The sequence below is a fragment of the Anser brachyrhynchus genome (genome assembly GCF_964034855.1).
Source record: "Anser brachyrhynchus genome assembly, chromosome: 11".
Classification (NCBI taxonomy): Eukaryota; Metazoa; Chordata; class Aves; order Anseriformes; family Anatidae; genus Anser; species Anser brachyrhynchus.
The window spans coordinates 5,328,763-5,347,144 of NC_137706.1; the positions used below are offsets into that span (position 1 = coordinate 5,328,763).

The 18,382-nt window shown below is 43.9% G+C and overlaps 1 protein-coding gene across 4 annotated transcripts in view; it reads right to left on the reverse strand.

Moving 5' to 3' along the window:
- THSD4 (thrombospondin type 1 domain containing 4) overlaps window positions 1-9,103 on the reverse strand; it is a 301,256-nt gene extending 292,153 nt beyond the window's left edge. Inside the window, exon 1 of one of the 4 annotated variants that reach the window (XM_080608031.1) lies at window positions 8,999-9,103. The gene's annotated coding sequence lies outside the window, so the exon portion shown is untranslated. Of the gene's footprint in view, window positions 1-3,529; window positions 3,888-3,921; window positions 4,230-8,998 lie in introns of those variants that run through there. The other 3 variants (XM_080608030.1, XM_080608032.1, XM_080608033.1) reach the window with 3 other exon arrangements.
- Window positions 9,104-18,382: the final 9,279 nt, after the last annotated feature.

Here is an 18,382-nt window from a genome sequence, read left to right on the forward strand (position 1 = left end):
AGTGCCTTTTTTCTTTTTTTTTCCTTTTTTTTTTTTTTTGTGGTTGTTTTGCTTTGTTTTTAAAAAGCTTAAAGCTATTTGCATGAGAATTTTACCTTCTGGAAATCTAACAGTTAGCCAATATCCTGTGATCATCTTACCTTGTTCAGAGATAAAGGAAAAGGAGAAAGATGCCGGTAAGACCTGATCAGCAGCCCAGCAGGTCACAGAAACCCATCTTCTAGCGATTCACAAACATATCACCCGATCAACAGATAAAGCTACTTCTCTTGCACAAGGATCAGATCCAGATCCTATTAGACCTGGAATATTTCTAGTGCAAGAACAGTTCCTGCCAAGCAGCCCCACATCTGCCCTTTGGTACTGCCATTTGGAAGAACGTAACGGATGTCAGGAGATGGTGTTGACAAGCGCTGATTGCTTAACAGCAACCAAAGCTATGAACACTGACCCATCTCTGGGAATGCCCTAACCCTGCAGGGAGAAGCTACACAAATGAGATGTGTGACATGACACTCACAAGTCCCCAAGAGAAAACTGGGTGGGACAGAACATTCCACTAGGAGACAACCGAGTTGTTTCAAATTACAGGATTTATATCTGCTATTGCCAACTAACACAAAGAACACAACAACAGCAAAATCAGGCAACTCTGAAGCATGCAGTTTCAGCTACAGTCCCTTTATACAGGGTAAGATATGAGGCCAAATTCAGTGCCCATCAAATCGCTCTGCTAAGTGATTTTTTGTCTTTCTTATTTACATCTGCTTACTACCTCCCTAACTAGCCTTTTAAATTAAATACATGCATTCTCCCTAAAAATGTAATGCACATAAACTGAAATTTCTAGTGAAATGTACTATTCTGAATTCAACAGGAGTTACTTAAATGCAAAACACACAACAATCAACTCTTACGTAACCTAATACAGATTAGCAATGCACAGTCGTGTCCTTTGGTCACATATTTAAACCACATAAATTCATAACCAAATTAACTTTCTTATTAACCTGATTCATCCTCCAAACTGCATTATCACCACATTACGCTGATTTCTAAACTGAAATGAAGCGATAAGTGAATTGTGTATGCACCTGGTAAAGAGAACAAGATTCTTCACTGGATATGTTTTCCAGCTAGGTAAGGGAGAGGAGAGCACTGTGATCGTGGGAAGTGTTTCACAACTAAGAGTTACAAAATGTTTTGCCTATCTACAGAGACAGAAGTGACACCGTCAGGTCCAGGATACTGACTACACAAAAGTTGGTCTGATCCAGTAAGTCTTCTCCTCTTACCTTTTTCCTACTTGGAAAAAAACTAAAGCCTTCTACAATTGAAGCCTGTTACCATAATACAACACTACAGGGGACAAAGTTAATATTTTTATGCATGGTTGACTTTCGAGTTTTCTGAATTTTTAAGTGCTTAACCATCAAGCCTTAATGTTCTCTAAGGGAATAACTCAGAGTCCATAGGAGTCTCTACATGGACTGCACTTAAATTTAGACCATAAACCAATTTTTAAATTAAAAAAAAAAAATCCTAACACCACCAACTGTCTGGCTGAAGATTATTCACGTCTGTTTTCAACAATTGTCTCTGTCAATGCTCTGAATATCACACATCTGATTTAACATCACAGACTGCCATGCTGAAAATCTGTTTTTCTGCTGTCATTGCACAGAATCACAACTCTCAGGCCAATTTAAATCTTCAAGATGATTCAGTTCATTTTTGTTTAGTTTTCAGGCTTAGTTTAATGCAGGTTTGCCTAGCACAGTTACTCATGTTATTCTACAGCAAGAGCAAAGGTTTTATACTGCAGTCATAAAACTCATCATTACATACCAGCAACCTAATTAATTTTCTGCAATTAAGTCTGCTGGAGCTCTGAAAGAACCTGTTGTATGGAGTGTGACAGGAAAAAAAATCTTGCACCATGCAACACCTCGTAGTCCAAGTGCTTCCAAGAGTCAGAGTCATGAAAGAGAAGTAACACCCCGGATCCCAATGGAACTGTTCCAGATCAGAGTGACCAGGGATTAGCCCTGCTCCAAAACAAAACCTGACAAGCTCTGTTTGGGACAGAGTTAGGACAAATAACCTAAGCTTCTTGCCTACGTTCACTTCAAAGGCCTCTCTATATATAACTCAAAACAGCAGATCTCCTACTTCTAGCATTACTAAATATTCTCGTTTTCTAGCACTTTTCTCCTCAAAAGGCACTCTTTCTTCCTAGCCTACCTAGATCCGCTGTCCCACCAGAATCCTTGGGAGAAAAGTGATGGAAGAGAAACCAAGAATCACAACTGTCTAATGAACTTGAGCAATACCAAGCTTCATTTTAAATCCCTGATAATATTGAATGGGTGGAAATTGCATCAACCAGGAGATTACTTCTAGTCGTTTGCCAGAAAGAAGTCCGATTTGGCAAGCTGCATCTGGACAGACCGGGTTGTTAGAGTGCATTGGCAGCTCCACAAACTGCACTGAACTCAGATAAATTTTGGGCCATTTTCAGGTCTTGGTCTTACCACAGAACAGGAAAGGATGACAGAAGAAACAAGCACAGCATATTGACAGAGTATTAAGCACCCATTAGGAGACTATTTCATCCATGGCATTACACCCTTGTATTAAGCTACAAACAACCAGTTACTTACATAGTAGTTTCTGATTAAAAATAAATAAATCACACTGATTCATCAACTGATGACCACACAGTGAGTTGCAAATATTTCTGCTGCTTTTGTTGGCTCTTCACATAATTGATGCGCCTACTTAAATTTGTCACGTCTGCTAGCAGAAATCAGCATGCTGCTGTGTAACCCACACTGCGCTGAGGTCTTCAGTATCACTTAGTTTTGCTGATCCCTTGATCAAAAGGAAAAATAAATGAAAGAATGAAAACACAAGGAAAAGGTGCTGTCACCGGTAGGAGATACGGAAAAACTCCCATACAAGAAGTAACTAAAAAGCTAAGAATGCTTTCTTTTGAGACTAAGTTGGAGAAATAAGAACATAGTCCTGAAGAGGGCACAAAGACAGCAGTAGAGAAGGAGTATAATTTGTTTTATAAGGAATGAACAGTATGAGGCAGTAGATTTGAAATAAGTCAAAGGAAGCAGTTTTCCACACAACACGTTAATCTGTGGAACACGCTGCTGCCAGGTTTTCTGAACAGTTCAGGCTTCTAACAAGAGGGGAAAAAAGGAGAGAAATTAATGGGAAGTCCATCGAGGGCCATTAAGCACACAAGCGTGGATAGTGACAGATGAAAAATCCTAAAGCTATCAAGGTACTCTGAGATCACCTCCCTGTGCTGCGTCGCGCACCCTGCAGCCTACCCGCCTCACCATCCCTCCCTCAAGCGCTGCTTGAACCTAAGCGCAGGGCAGAGCCTAACAAAGCCAGGCGCAGGGCAGCGTGAGGAGAACTACACAACGCCAAACGCACTTCACGCTCTGCGCGCTGTGTTTAGATACACCAGAAGACCTGGCCCAAAGCAAGAAAAAAAATTGCGACATACGTTCTTCAAGAGAAAAGTTACTTTCTTCTCGTACTCCCTCGCAGAAGCCGTGCTGGATGCGGCTCGGACTACGTGCGGGGAACTCGGGGGGACGCCGAGGGGACACGGAGCCGCCCCTCACGCAACCGCGATGCAGCCTCTGGAGACGGGCAGCGCGAGGAAGGCGGCTGCGGGACGGCTCCTTACGCGGTCAAAATACAACCAAAACGCGAGGCACCGGCGCTGGGCAGCGCACACCAGCGAGCTCTGGCAGCCGGGGAAGGCTGCGAGCCCCCCGGGCTGGGGCTGTGCCCGAACAGCCGGGGAGGAGAAGGCAGCGGGCAGCCGCGCCGAGCCCCGGCCCCCCGGGCACTGCCCGCGTCCCCGCGGGACACCGAGCGCGGCCACCCCACCTGGCGCGGGGCTCGCCCCTCAGGGCCTCGCCTCGCCTCACCTCAGGGCGCTGGCGTCCCCGGCGGCGCAGGTCCCGTCCGGCCGCCCCGGGGCGAAGGCGCTGCGTCCTGCGGGGGCGGGAGGCTGGCACCCCAGCGGCCTCCGGCGCATGGGAAGCGGCGCCCGCTCCGCCGGGAACCTGCCTCGGGTCCCGCGGCCGCGCTCCGGCGTTCCCGGGGCTGAGGGACAGCCTCCGGCCGCCGCGCCTCTCCCCTCGCTCCCGGCTGCCTCCGGCGCCAACGGGAACGGCGGCGCCGCCCGCTCCTGGCTGCCACCTGGCGGCCGCGCCGCCCGCCGGCACCCCGCCGGGGCGCGCCCCGACCCGCCCCGAGGCGCGGAGCGGCCTGGCCGCGCTCCGGGAACCGGCCAGGGGCAGGGCGGCCTCCGCCGCCTGAGGGAGCGGGGCCGCTGCGCCGACGTGCCGGGGGGGAGGCCGGGCATGGCGGGGGGCGCGCTGGGCTGCGCCGGCCTCTGCCCTGCCTCCGCCGCGGTACCGCCGCGTACACGGCCCAGCACCTCAGGAAACGTGAGGGCGGCTGCTGCCCCCCTCGGTGCCGGGTGAAGGTAACACCTCGCTCTTGCCCCTCTTTGGCCGAAGGGCTGAGACCTGAAACCAAGCCCGTCGTCAGTGTTACACTGTCTAATCTATAATCTATCTATAGTTCTAACTAGAGACTACCTCTTAGAAGCGTAGACGAGAATCTATTTTGCTAACATTTCAGTCAGCATCGAAGAAAAAGGTGGTTTTGTCTCTCTGGTCCTGCTTTATATTAAGTATACCAAACCTAAAATCCCTCAGGGTATGTTTATTGAGCAGCACAGTAAAGCATGCAGCACGAGCTGTGACCTTAGAACCAGATAGTCATCGGCAATATTTTTAACGACAAAATCTATTATTCTTGTGCTGGAATTGACCAAGCAAGGTGAACCCATTTGCTTTAAAACACACCCAAATAGATTGTTTTTCCTTGGCAACACTTAGGGCTCAATTACAGTTGAACCCAGGCAAACCACTAAAAGACGAAGTGTTGACTGTGCTATTCATTGCAAATAAATAAATAGATAGATAGATTTTAAAAAAATCACCTTCCTAGCCCATGTATAGCAACAGGCACTCAGCAAAAGATCAGCTGTGGAAAATGCACTTTCCCTTGTATGTTCACCAGGCACTTGCTACAGCACAGCACTCCCAAGAAGTTTCAGATGCCCCGTGGGCACCACAGCAGATCTTGGTTGTAAAAAGACAGCTGTAGACAGCTGTATGTTAAAGATTTGCAGGGCTTTCTCACAAGAAAAAAAAAAAAAAAAAAGGCTGTATTATAATGCTAAGAAAAGGGTAGTTATGCTACCTCCGAGAGATAGAGGTCTCACCTCTAGTAGGTAAATGGGTCTGGAAACCACAGGACTAGAGAGAATTCTTCCAGTCCCTCCTGAGCAACGCTGTGGCTCGGTAACAGGTAACCTGTACCTGCGCTTCAGAAGCTAGGCTGGAGCCTGTTTGGCAGTAGTAGACCGCAGGAAGCAAATGCTGCGCTGCTCTGGCCATGATATAATGCAATACATAAATTATTGACTCACTACTAAGCCAGGTAGCATGTGAGCAAGAATGGCTCTGGCAGCTTACAGTACTTTAGTTCTAATCTCTGCTACAGATTAGATGTTCCACTTCATCTGCTCCACCAATTACACAACTACTGTTTGTTACAGGGAGAGACACAACTGCAGCCACATGGACTAGAGGCAAGGGTTTCTTTTCAGGAGCAAAGACCTAAGAACTTAGGTATTAATAAATTAACAAGTATATTCATTTAACACACTGGGATTGCTCTACCTGAGGCAGTTCCTAACTCTTGATACTGGGGAAAGATTATTTAAACTGTACCAGTTGAAAATTAGCTACCTAGCTGTATCAGCCCTCAGGGAGGAGGACTCGCGTCTCTATGAAGGGAAGCTGAACAACATTAGCCTGCACACTGGCAGTCCCAGAGGCCTGCTCTGCTGGATGCTAATAGTATTCAGTAGAGTTGGAGTCTGACATGCATCATCTTATTATATTAAAGCACAGGGCACAAGGAGACCTTCTGACAAGCCGAGGAACATAGACTCACCACTGTTTTCCCTTCCTCTTGTAGGATGCCTTTATTCTCATTTCCCTAATATCTCTGTTGTTTTCTGTTTGGCTTTTGGAACGATTGTTCCCTCCCAATAGCTAATGCAGTGTCCTCTCTCACCCCTCCACCTCCTCCTCCCTTTTTGCCTGATGAACTGCTCAGAAGAGCACACATCGTGTTTTCCCAGCAGTGTAAGAGGAAGTTGTTGTCATGCTGCTGTGGGGGAGACGAGCAGTTCTTCCCACACCTTATCTGTGCATCAGAGCAGCTGATGCTAAATTTGTTCTTAACAATTGCAGAGCTAGGAGTCTCATTAGACTGCAATGTTATCTGAAGTCTTTCATAGTTTACATAACAAATGTGGCTATGTACAAAAAAATCAATGTGAACACACACACATTCAGGCTATGTCTGCTATTTTCTTCCAGATGGACCCGAAGGGCATTGTGAAATAGCATCATTACTCCTAAAAGAGAGCAAAACATGAATGCTTGGAAGAAAAGAGAATCCACAAGGAGTTTAATTATTTTTTTCCTGCAGTAATCCACAAAGGAAATGCTTCTTTAAAGCTTTAATTTATTATCACAAGATGTAGAAAGTAATGCATTTGATGAAAATCACAGAATCGTCTAGGTTGGAAGAGACCTCCAAGATCACCTAGTCCAACCTCTGACCTAACACTAACAAGTCCTCCACTAAACCATATCACTAAGCTCTACATCTAAATGTCTTTTGAAGACCTCCAGGGATGGTGACTCAACCACTTCCCTGGGCAGCCTATCCCAATGCCTAACAACCCTTTCAGTAAAGAAGTTCTTCCTAACATCCAACCTAAACCTCCCCTGGCGCAACTTTAGCCCATTCCCCCTCGTCCTGTCACCAGGCACGTAGGAGAACAGACCAACCCCCACCTTGCTACAGCCTCCTTTAAGGTACCTGTAGAGAGCGATAAGGTCGCCCCTGAGCCTCCTCCAGGCTGAACAACCCCAGCTCCCTCAGCCGCTCCTCGTAAGACTTGTTCTCCAGACCCCTCACCAGCTTCGTTGCCCTTCTCTGGACTCTCTCGAGCACCTCCATGTCCTTCTTGTAGCGAGGGGCCCAAAACTGAACACAGTACTCGAGGTGCGGCCTCACCAGAGCCGAGTACAGGGGGACAATCACCTCCCTAGCCCTGCTGGCCACACTGCTTCTTATGCAAGCCAGGATGCTGTTGGCCTTCTTGGCCACCTGAGCACACTGCTGGCTCACATTCAGCCGACTATCAACCAGTACTCTCAGGTCCTTCTCTGCCAGGCAGCTTTCCAACCACTCATCTCCCAGCCTGTAGCTCTGCTTGGGGTTGTTACGCCCCAGGTGCAGGACCCGGCACTTGGCCTTGTTGAACTTCATACAGTTGACCTCAGCCCATCGGTCCAGCCTATCCAGATCCTCCTGCAGAGCCTTCCTGCCCTCAAGCAGATCGACACACGCACCTAACTTGGTGTCGTCTGCAAACTTACTGAGGGTGCACTCGATCCCCTCATCCAGATCATCGATAAAGATATTGAAGAGGACCGGCCCCAGTACTGAGCCCTGGGGGACACCACTAGTGACCAGCCTCCAACCAGATTTAACTCCATTCACCACAACTCTTTGGGCCCGGCTACCCAGCCAGTTTTTAACCCAACGAAGCGTACGCCAGTCCAAGCCACGAGCAGCCAGTTTCTTGAGGAGAATGTTGTGGGAAACGGTGTCAAAAGCCTTACTGAAGTCAAGGTAGACCACATCCACAGCCTTCCCCTCATCCACTAAGCGTGTCACTTTGTCATAGAAGGAGATCAGGTTCGTCAAGCAGGACCTGCCTTTCATAAACCCATGCTGACTGGGCCTGATCGCCTGCTTGCCCTGCAAATGCCGCGTGATGACACTCAAGATAATCTGCTCCATGAGCTTCCCTGGCACTGAGGTCAAACTGACAGGCCTATAGTTCCCCGGGTCTACCCTCCGGCCCTTCTTGTAGATGGGCATCACGTTTGCTAGCCGCCAGTCGACTGGGACCTCCCCTGATAGCCAGGGCTGCTGATAAATGATGGAAAGAGGCTTGGCCAGCTCCTCCGCCAGTTCTCTCAGTACCCTCGGGTGTATCCCATCCGGCCCCATCGACTTGCGTACATCCAAGTGCTATAGCAGGTCGCCAACCATTTCCTCGTGGATAGTGAGGGCCGCATCCTGCTCCCCATCCCCTTCCACCAACTCAGGGTACTGGGTATCCAGAGAACAACTGGTTTTGCTGCTAAAGACTGAGGTAAAGAAGGCATTAAGCACCTCAGCCTTTTCCTCATCTTTTGTAACTAAGTTTCCCCCCCACATCCAGTAAAGGATGGAGACTCTCCTTAGTCCTCCTTTTTGTGTTGATGTATTTGTAAAAACATTTTTTGTTATCTTTAATGGCAGTAGCCAGATTGAGCTCCAGATGAGCTTTGGCCCTTCTAATTTTGTCCCTGCACAGCCTCGCAACAGCCTTGTAGTCCTCCTGAGTGGCCCGCCCTCTTCTCCAAAGATTGTAAACCATTTTTTTTCTCCTAAGCTCGAGCCACAACTCTCTGTTCAGCCAGGCCGGTCTTCTTCCGCGCCGGCTCGTCTTTGGGCACGTGGGGACAGACCGCTCCTGAGCCATTAAGATTTCCTTCTTGAAGAGTGCCCAGCCTTCCTGGACTCCTCTGCCCTCCAGAACCACCTCCCAAGGGACTCTGCTAACCAGTGTCCTGAACAGCTCAAAGTCAGCCCTCCGGAAGTCCAAAATGTAGGACAAATCCAAATCACCAAGCAAAGAAAAATCTGGGTGAGGACAGGAATGAACTTATTTGATCATTTGTTCAGTATGTGGTGATTAAACCACATCTTGTCTCCCAGTGTGTAGGCAAAGATAGCCACCAGCTCCACTTACCCAGCAAGCTGCAAAGGTTTGAGATGCAAGGGATATCGGAGTATTTTTTACTTCTAAAGCTGCAAGACTTCTCTGCTCAGGAGCCAGTTCTTTGGCCAGCTGCCACTGTAAAAGAATAGGAAAATATTTCAGTTGGTTTAATTAGGTAGTGCTACTTTGAAAATTCAGATAGATTACAGCATAAAATGATAAAACTGGCAGGCAGATAATACAGAACAAGAGTCTCCGTCCTGTAGAACTCAACTGCCTCTCACTAGTCATGAAGAAGAATCTCACACTAATAATGGGAATGACTGTGCATAAAATTCCCCATTTAGATGAGGAAGGAGAGAACTTAAGAAAGATCAGATTGTAGTAGAGCAGGAAGTAACATTTCCCTTCCTTGACTTGTTTCAGCCACTTATTTGTTTCAATACTTCTCTGTGAGCCACTGATTGTTGCAGTGAGATCTTTCTGCTTCATTTCCTTCTCTTTGTGAGAGCAGGTGTCAAACACTGCAAAGAGTTAGAAATCTGCTGCCTAGTATATGGAAGACAACGTCACATTTGCAACAGGTCCAGCACAGGTCAGTGGTGCAGTTAAGGCATGGAAAGTACCTATTACACAAGCTTTAGATTCTGAGATAGAAGGGGGGAGGGAGGGAAGCAACCAGCAACAGGAAAGAAAGAAAACAAACACGTACAAAATAAAAATAACAATAAAAAAAAAATACTTGGAGACATCAGTTACCTGGTGGCTTGGAGAAAAGCAGTGTAATTTTACAAAATTTTCTCTCCACCCCTAGATCAGTTTCTCTTTAAGCAGGAGCACTTAAAAGAGTACATGACACCAAAGGAATAGTAAGTAACTCAGTTGCATCTTAGATATGACGAACCGCAGTAGTTTTGTAATTCACACCCAGAAACTGTGTTCAGAAAAGCCTCCATTTTATGTCCCCTATCTATGCCTTTCCCCAATAGCAGGAGGTCCTCCTGCCTGTCAGATCCTTGTCTGAGAACAGAGATGCACAAAAAATGTAAAGCTTTTCAGCCAGTCAGTCACGCTACAGAAACAGGAGAACATACCTGATTTACATTTATTTTACTTCACCTGAGGGGATGAGTTCCAGGAATGGCACTTCCCTGTGAGCTGCAGCTCTGCTGGGCTGCAGTAGCACTGACTCACTCAAGGAAAACTCCATGAGAGCACAGCAGAGCAAGTTAACTTTCAAGCCATACAAAAAAAAAAAAAAAAAAAAAAAAAAAAAAGACTTCCTGCTTCCTCCTCAACACTTTTTGGTCACACCAGAGGACTTCTCCAGGTTCTGGATAAGCACCAGCTATGCAGAGCATATCACTTGCTCTTACTACCATGCTATGTATAAATAACTCAGTACAGTTTTCTTACGGGGACTTACTCACTAGCTTTTTCTATTGCCTTTTGCTAAACACCATCTTTTGTCCCTTTGAGCTAGTATTACAAAGTTTGTGTCAAATAACCTGTCTACACATGTTTCCTGCCTAAGCCTTCCTTTTAGAACACCTTCCTCATAGCAGGAAATACAAGCAGAAGGATACACAGATTTAGGTGAAGCAATAACACGCATTTAGAAAACATGAGAATCATTCAACTGAGTGGCCTTTTCTGTTTGTATTTCTTATCTTTATCTACTTGTAAGACTGTAGACCTACAGCACACAGCACGTGCTGTTCTACATTTATTTTCCTTTGTTGTTTCTCAGCCGTACAATTTAAACTTTCTTTTATTGTATCTGTAACTATAACACATTCTAACATTTACACATGGAGAGAGACTTGGCACAATATTGGGTGCAGTCTGTCTGCTGTCAGAGAAGCATTCTCCAGCTGAGTCTACCCGCTTCAAGAGCTGGGAAATCTGCATTGCCTTTTTTACAGCTTAGCTTCCTCTGAGAAGAGCTGTGCACAGCTCTAGGGCTATTGATAACTGTTAAATAACTGGAGGGTTAGGCCGCAATGTTGGAGCAGCATTAGAAACCTGCTCATAAGCGACTAGAGATCCCACAGTAAGTGGGTGCAAAGGGGGCCCAAGCAACAAAGAAACAAAGCAGTGGGGAAACAAGAAGCCCCTGGGCTAGGCAGCTGTGCCCACAGGCACTTAATAGTGCCGTGGAGAAGTTAGAGCACAGGCCTTGGACCTTAGAAGTAATCACAGACTTTGGCATCCTTCACAAGCTAGAAGCTGCAGATGCCCGCTCACCACCAATTTTTGCCTAAGGCATCTTTGTTTCCTCTGTATGCAAAGGGAGAGTTACAAAGACCTTAGGATAAGATTCAAAACATCCCGCATGCTAAGCGAAAAGCAGCGACAAAAGAAATACTGAGCGGAAGAGTGGTTGTAAACTCCCAACTCCCTCAAGATGCTCTTAAATCAGGTCTGTTGGTGGGAAGGTACAGACAGCCCTGCTTGTAGTGCACAATGTGTAGTACCGCTGGCCACAATGGGCAGCAAGTGGCTAGAAGCTTCCAGTAAAGAAGCTCTGCAGGCAAGATACCCACCTCTGGTAAGCACCATGGAGATGGTTGTGGCAGAATCCATTCACCAGTTCTCCTTGCTCTGCTCCTCACTCACCACAAGTGCTGGAGCTCTACAACTGAGCCTTCTAGCTCGTGTGAGAGTATCTGAATGATAGCGAGGAAGTGGCTCTCCAGCATGAGTTTGGACCCTTCTGGGTAGAGAATGCGAGACACATGGTCCGGACGAGTCTCTGGCACATTAGCTGCCTTTGTGAAGTTATTTGCTGATTCAGAGGTGTGAAGATTCTAAAAAACACTGTGGAGGCAATGGCACTGCTTGTGGTACTGAAACAGCATGGACTCCTCCCGGGTCGATATGACTTCATAAATATTGACTTTGGATAAAGCTTCTGACACAATTTTGGTGTTGGGTTTTGTTTTATTTTTTTTTTCCTCTCCTTTTTCCTTCCAAGTGGGTTCCCAGAGCTAATTTGCTTAAGGCAACATACATGACACAAGAATAAGCCCTTTGAACAGTGATGCAAGTGCTTGGTGATGAAATGAAAAAAGGCTGGATTATTGTTAGTTGGGATTTCATGCTTTGTTTGATTTACTCTGGATTCTTTGTCACCTCACTGCTATTCTTGCCAACACATCTCAGAGGGCTACTGATTAAGGGCCAACATACTGTTTTCAAGGCTTTTCTGACTTTTACGCTTATCAGTCGTTGTTTTCTCCCCTCTCCATAGAAGCAATACACTTTTACCCATCAATCTTTTTACTCAGCAAATCATCTAAGCAACAACTAACCATATTCTAGGCCCGATTCTTTTCTCATTTGCAGCAGCATGAAAATTAAAGCAATGTAACTTCCTTCAGTGAAACGATTCCTATGCAGTTATTAGGTGTAGCATACGCCAGAAAGGTATTGCTTTCCTCTCTGTAACGTGAATATAATTGTCTTAGTGTGCTAGTACATGAGTTCACAGCCACAAAAACACACCCAACCAACACCAACACATGCTTCACCCAGTGTATGCACAGGAAAGCCCTGATCCAGTACAAAAGTGATAGGAGGTTACAGGTGAAGACAAGTACACCAAAGAAGTGTTTTCTTGCTTTAGAGGGAAGTCAGGCACTTTTTCCCCTAGAAAAGCACTTCAGAATTGCCTTAGTGTTGAACACACCTAGGTGTTTTGCTGAATCAGGCACAAATTTCTACTCCTTCATTCTCAACAGAGCAGGACTAAACCAAGAGAAGAAGAGGGCAGGCAATAACTACAATAACGACATCTGAGAAGACAAGAGACTAAATGCAAAATAAGGAACATAGCTATGCTCTTCTTTGGCAAGGGCCAAGGTAGCGTGCTAGACTCCAAGCAGTATTTCCAGGAACGCAAGAGTCAAGCGTTTAATATTCAATTTGTACTCATTATTCCTTGCCCCTACATTTCAGTGCACATCACTGCACCTATGTCAGACACACACACACTCCCCAGACCGAACTTGCTTTTCCATTTTGGAATAGAGGCTGTTTCCATAAAGCTTTTATCCACAACATTACCCACATTTTTGATTTACTGATTCTTAACAGAACTTAAAGTTCTCTGAAAACCACTGCCGCTGAGAAAAGATTTAATATCCATACCCAAACACTCGCTGAACGTCTAATCTGGAGATCAATATCTATAGATTCAGGTTGTGTGATGTGGCTCTGATGAGACACTTGAATACAAGTCATTGGCAAGAGCACTCCTGTCATCATTTTTTGTCATGCTGTCAGCTGGCAACTTGATGCTAAATAGTTTAACATTTGTATCAGCAATTCAGTCAGGACATTAATTCGAAGCAGAAGAGAGTTGTTTACAAAAAATAAATAAAAGGCTTATGGATGATGTAAGTGCTGAGCTATGGGCTTTCTTCCCCATGCAGTGAACATGCCTAGATGTTTTTCCCCTGATTCATGAAAACAGTTGGACCATAAGCAACCTGTGTACTGATCTGCAGGCAAATCTTATGTCAAAACAGTGGTCTATCCCCAAAACATTTTCAGTACTTGAGGAACAGCATGAAACAAAAGCGTTGTTGCCCCCTTCCCTGTACCTCCTGAGCATTAACAGGTCTGCATCATCTTTTACTCTCACTGGAGGGTGTTAACCCTCATCCCGTCACACTTTCCATTCTGCACTGAGAAGAATAATAGTGCAATTGAACACTGTGTACTGTCTGAATTAAAAGGTTATTAAAAAGAGAAAGAGAGAAGACAGTGGAAAATGGACGTGTGTTCGATTTCACATTCTAAAGAGAAGGGTTTTTAAGGATGAGGCATGTGCCTACAGCAGTTCACGAAGGGTATGTACAAATCATCCTTCTACATAAATGGTCATGGCCAAGACTATCCAGCTGCTTTGTAACATACTTCTACTCTGAAAAGTTGTATTTACAGCCAAAATGCTCTGAGCATAATGTGAACAAGATTTTACCCTGTCCACTGCAGAAAGAGGGAGTTGTTTTGGGCCAAAATACCAAGACATTCCACATAACTCACAAACACTATTCCCTCATCTAATAAGCCTGCCCCGGTAAAGATTCTTAAACCAGAGATTCCTACCCATTTGTTCTTAAAAAGACTACGAGTGCAGTAACTAGAAGTCCTAACACAGTTGAATATTTTCTATGCTAGAGATTCAGACTGTACGTTTAGGAATTTATATCAGCAGTACATAATTTAGCAACTCTAGGATCCACAATCTCTAACTGCCTAACATGCAACAGTTTAATCAAGTCTGGTTAACCAGAAGTGACAAACAATTCTTGTACAAAACACAGACTTCCTTTTATTTCAGTTCAGGCTATTAAGAAATATTAAGCTGTAATGAATTGTTAAAATCCTGCTTTTTCTCTTTATTCAGCTTCAGAGGTGCAAAATAGGTTGCCAGTACAGTTTTCTTATCTTCCTCCAAAAATCTCACACAAATAGAAGATATTTCATAGCAGGAAGAATCTTTTCCCTGAGATAGAACAGCATAGCTGAGCTGCTCTAGCAATGCTGAGAGGCACAGTCCCTCCAGCCACACCGTGTTTCTTTCCTATCTTGCAGAGCCCCATCTACCTCCAGCCTGTCCCCTACCCATGCATGGCACAAGGAGAAGCTGTCAGCGTGAAACTTGCCCCAAAGCTGGACTCCAGTCAGAGCCGGACTCCACACAGCCAAGGGCTGAGCACCAATGAGAGCCCTCCCAACAAGCGCTTGTGCAACAGACAGTTAACTGCCTCTTCTCCCCTCTTCTCTAAAAAATAAAAAATTATCCGACCTCATAAAAGCTGTAGCTTCTAAACCTTGAATCATCTGTGACAGTGAAATAAAGAGAGAAACAAAGGGTATGGGGAGGAGACAGATAAGATTTTGCTTCATTTGAAGAATAACATGAGGATAAATTAGCCAGCTAGAATTCATCTGTTGTCTTCCTTTGTGCGTAAGGTAAACAGAATTCAGTTCCCTTCAAGTAGATGGTCTGTAGATTCCAAGAACTTTAAACGGGGGATGAGCACAGGCAAGCACAACTGGATGAGGAGATCGGGCCTTTTTTTTTTTTTTTTAAATCGTCTCAGTGGAGGCATGTTGTTAGGGCTAATGTGTATTACATAGCACACAATAAAACACCCAAACTCTGCTTCAGTGATCTACCTTCCCATAAAAACCTAATTTACACAGTATCAACATCTGTTTAGCAGAAGGACAATTATACAAGTATGTGTGTATACATATGTGGACACACACAGGATCCCATTAGTTTCTCATAAGTTTTAAAGAAGTGAATAGAAGTAATTAAACATTTAAGTATTGTTTTGGAAGGCATTCTGCTCATCTTGGAGGAGCACTTTAGAGATGTTTAGAGAGTAAATGTTAGCCTCTTCGCTACCAAATATCTCTAATTGCCAAATTCCTTGAAGTAGGCACTGCTATTTTTTCTCGGGAAAAATATTTCGTTATGCATTTCAGCTGCACAGAGAAGAAAATAAGTTTACATGTAGCTTTGAACAGACGTTTATAGACACAAAAGACAAAAAATAACTTTAGAGCTATGTAGCGATTTTTCTATTTATAGTATTTCTGCATGTTAAGTTTACAGTTCCTGTAGTTTATTGCAGTTTTGTGGGATTAAAGTCCTCCTACAAAATCAGATAAACAAGAGAAATGGGGGGAGAGAAACTGTGTGCTTTATGTACTGTTTATTCGTCTTCAATGAAGTCTGTCCCATGTATACAATCAAACATCTGTGGAAAGTCTGCATTTTGACCAAAGCAATCATTCTCTGCATTCCAGTTTTGGTAGCTGGTACTTTTACTTGCATGTGTTGTGTATTGTGTGTATGCACACATATGTGGTTTGGGCATACTTCTCACAAATGAAAGGAAAAAGTGAGACAGTTTACATGACATTTTGTTAACATAAAAGCCAAAAAAACTTCGGTCCATACCACATAGACAATTAATGTTTTAGAAACTTCCACTCTGAGATTCTATAGGAATTAAGTAGCCTTTGTAAGTCATATGTCATAGCTACCTTGATGTGAGAACAAATAATCACCTAGATCATGTTTACCCCCTACATTTGTGTAGAAGCTTCCAACACATGAGATGATCCAAATGCAATGAAATCAATTAAGAAATACAATGTGAATTTCAGCCAGCTGGACCAGAGCCTTACACTGTGAGCAAGAAGCAACTTATATTCAATTATTATTATATATATATATATATATATTATTTTTTTTTTTAAACGGAAAGATTGGCCTTTGATTACCTAACAGCTAATATTCCTCAGGGCTCTAAAGAAGAGCACAGTTTGTTTCCCAGTTGATTTAACTCCATCTGTCATGAAGTTATTCATTTTGGTAACTTACTTACATGTTTCTCTTTCTGATGGAATAAGGCGTTTCACTCCTCTCAGGTACAACCTGCAAGAGACAGAATACAGAATAGCACCAATAAACTCTGAATGAAACCCCACAAGCAACATCCTTGCCTTAGGACTTTGAGACCAGTGAGATGAAGTAAATGTTTCAGGTCAACTTCACTACTGAGTTAAGAGAATCACACCAATAAAGAAGGGAAATCTTCTGGCTGAGAAAAAAAAAAGGAGTCTGCCTAGTCCTCCATCTGTTCTACAGACAGACATAAAGAGCTGCAACGAATTCTACCTGTTCTGGTCTCATTTCTCAAATTTGAGTTGTGTCCACATGGATGGCAAGAATTCCACATCTACATTCAGTGCACATCACTACATTGTGGTAAACAGAACAGAGTAAAACATCTTCACTGAACAAGTATCCATGTGCAAGTCAGTTGTGCAGTTTAAAAGGTAGGCAGCATATAAAAGAATGTGAACATTTTGTAGTAACATCAAATTAGCTATTTGTATATCACATTTTAGATACTTCTACCTGAATAAAATATATTTTTCTTGTAATTTAGAACAGAACATAGATTTTTTTATTTAAAATTTTAAAGATTATTTTTGATGTCATTCTGCAAAAAGATGCTGCAATTCTTGTACGAGACTACCACATTCTAAAAAGATGCCATAACCAGTAAAAGAATCTGCCTCTACTAACGATCTGTTTCTACAGTAACAGAAATAACAGTTCTCCAGTCTACCATCTCAGTACCAAAAATACCATGTATTATCTTACATAACTACCAAGTAGATTGCAGTAAAACAGACTGTTTAAATGCGTATTAAAATAGCTCCAAGTGATTTGGGTTTACTTTCCATTATTATGTAATTTACTTCCACTCTTTCTTTAGCAATCACTGCATCTTTTGGAACATTGTGCAGCTCAGAGCCAGAAACACAACTGGATCAACACCCTAACTTCTATACTGCACCACAGAAGCATCTATAGGTCTTGCCTACCTTATGAAGTATTCTTCCAAGGCTCAATGTTCGTCTATTAAGAAAACAGTATAGTTCCATTTATTTTTCTTCAATAGGCTTCCTTTTGAAAGTTTAACATTTTATACTAAAATTATGGATACAAATTCAACTTTGAGAAAGCTAGAGAAAAACCTATATATATATATATATTATACACGCTGTCTGCACAGTGAGTCAGAGCCCAAGCACAGCTTGTCAACACAAGTACCTAGAGCCAAGTCATAACCTCCACTTTAAGGTGTGGATTAGATGAAAGGATTAGAAAACATATTACAATGTCCAGAAATCTGTCAGAGGGAGGGAGAGATCTTCAATCTTAAGTAGCACTATGCTCTGCTTCCTAAGTTCCTAGGGTATTGTGCATTTGTGGAATCCAGGTTACAATGGGACATCAGCTGGAGCAGAATAGTTGATGGAGATCCCAGGTCTGCATGTTTTTGATGCATCCATAGAAATGCTCTGCAGAAGCAACTCAGTAAGCTACAATGCTTTTTTTTTTTTTTTTTTCCTACCTGCCCACACTCACAGCTGCCTGGTATGTGCAGTGAAGAAAACTAAGCTGCTCAGCCAATGCACTGTATTTTGGATGGGACAATCCCATGCATACTTTGAGACCTAGAGAATTTCCTGACAGATTATGAAATAATTAGTTGGCCAGAGATCCAGCCCTGGGCCCATTCTGTAGGCAAACTTTATTCCCTCACAATGTCTGACCAAAGCTGGATAGAAAAGCTGTTTTCTTTCCCCTTAGGGAAACTTGATAGTTTTGAGATTGTGGGGTTTCCAATTTTTTATTTTTTTATTTTTTATTTTTCAAGTTAAAGTGAAACGTAAGTTCCCTATTTGTTTATTCAATATTTCTCTTGTTTTCTCACTTTTGTCCTACAATTTCCTACAGGAAAGAGTCAGGGGGAAGAAAGGTTGGGAAAGGAAGAGAGAACGACAGCAATCCTCCAACTCCCACCAATC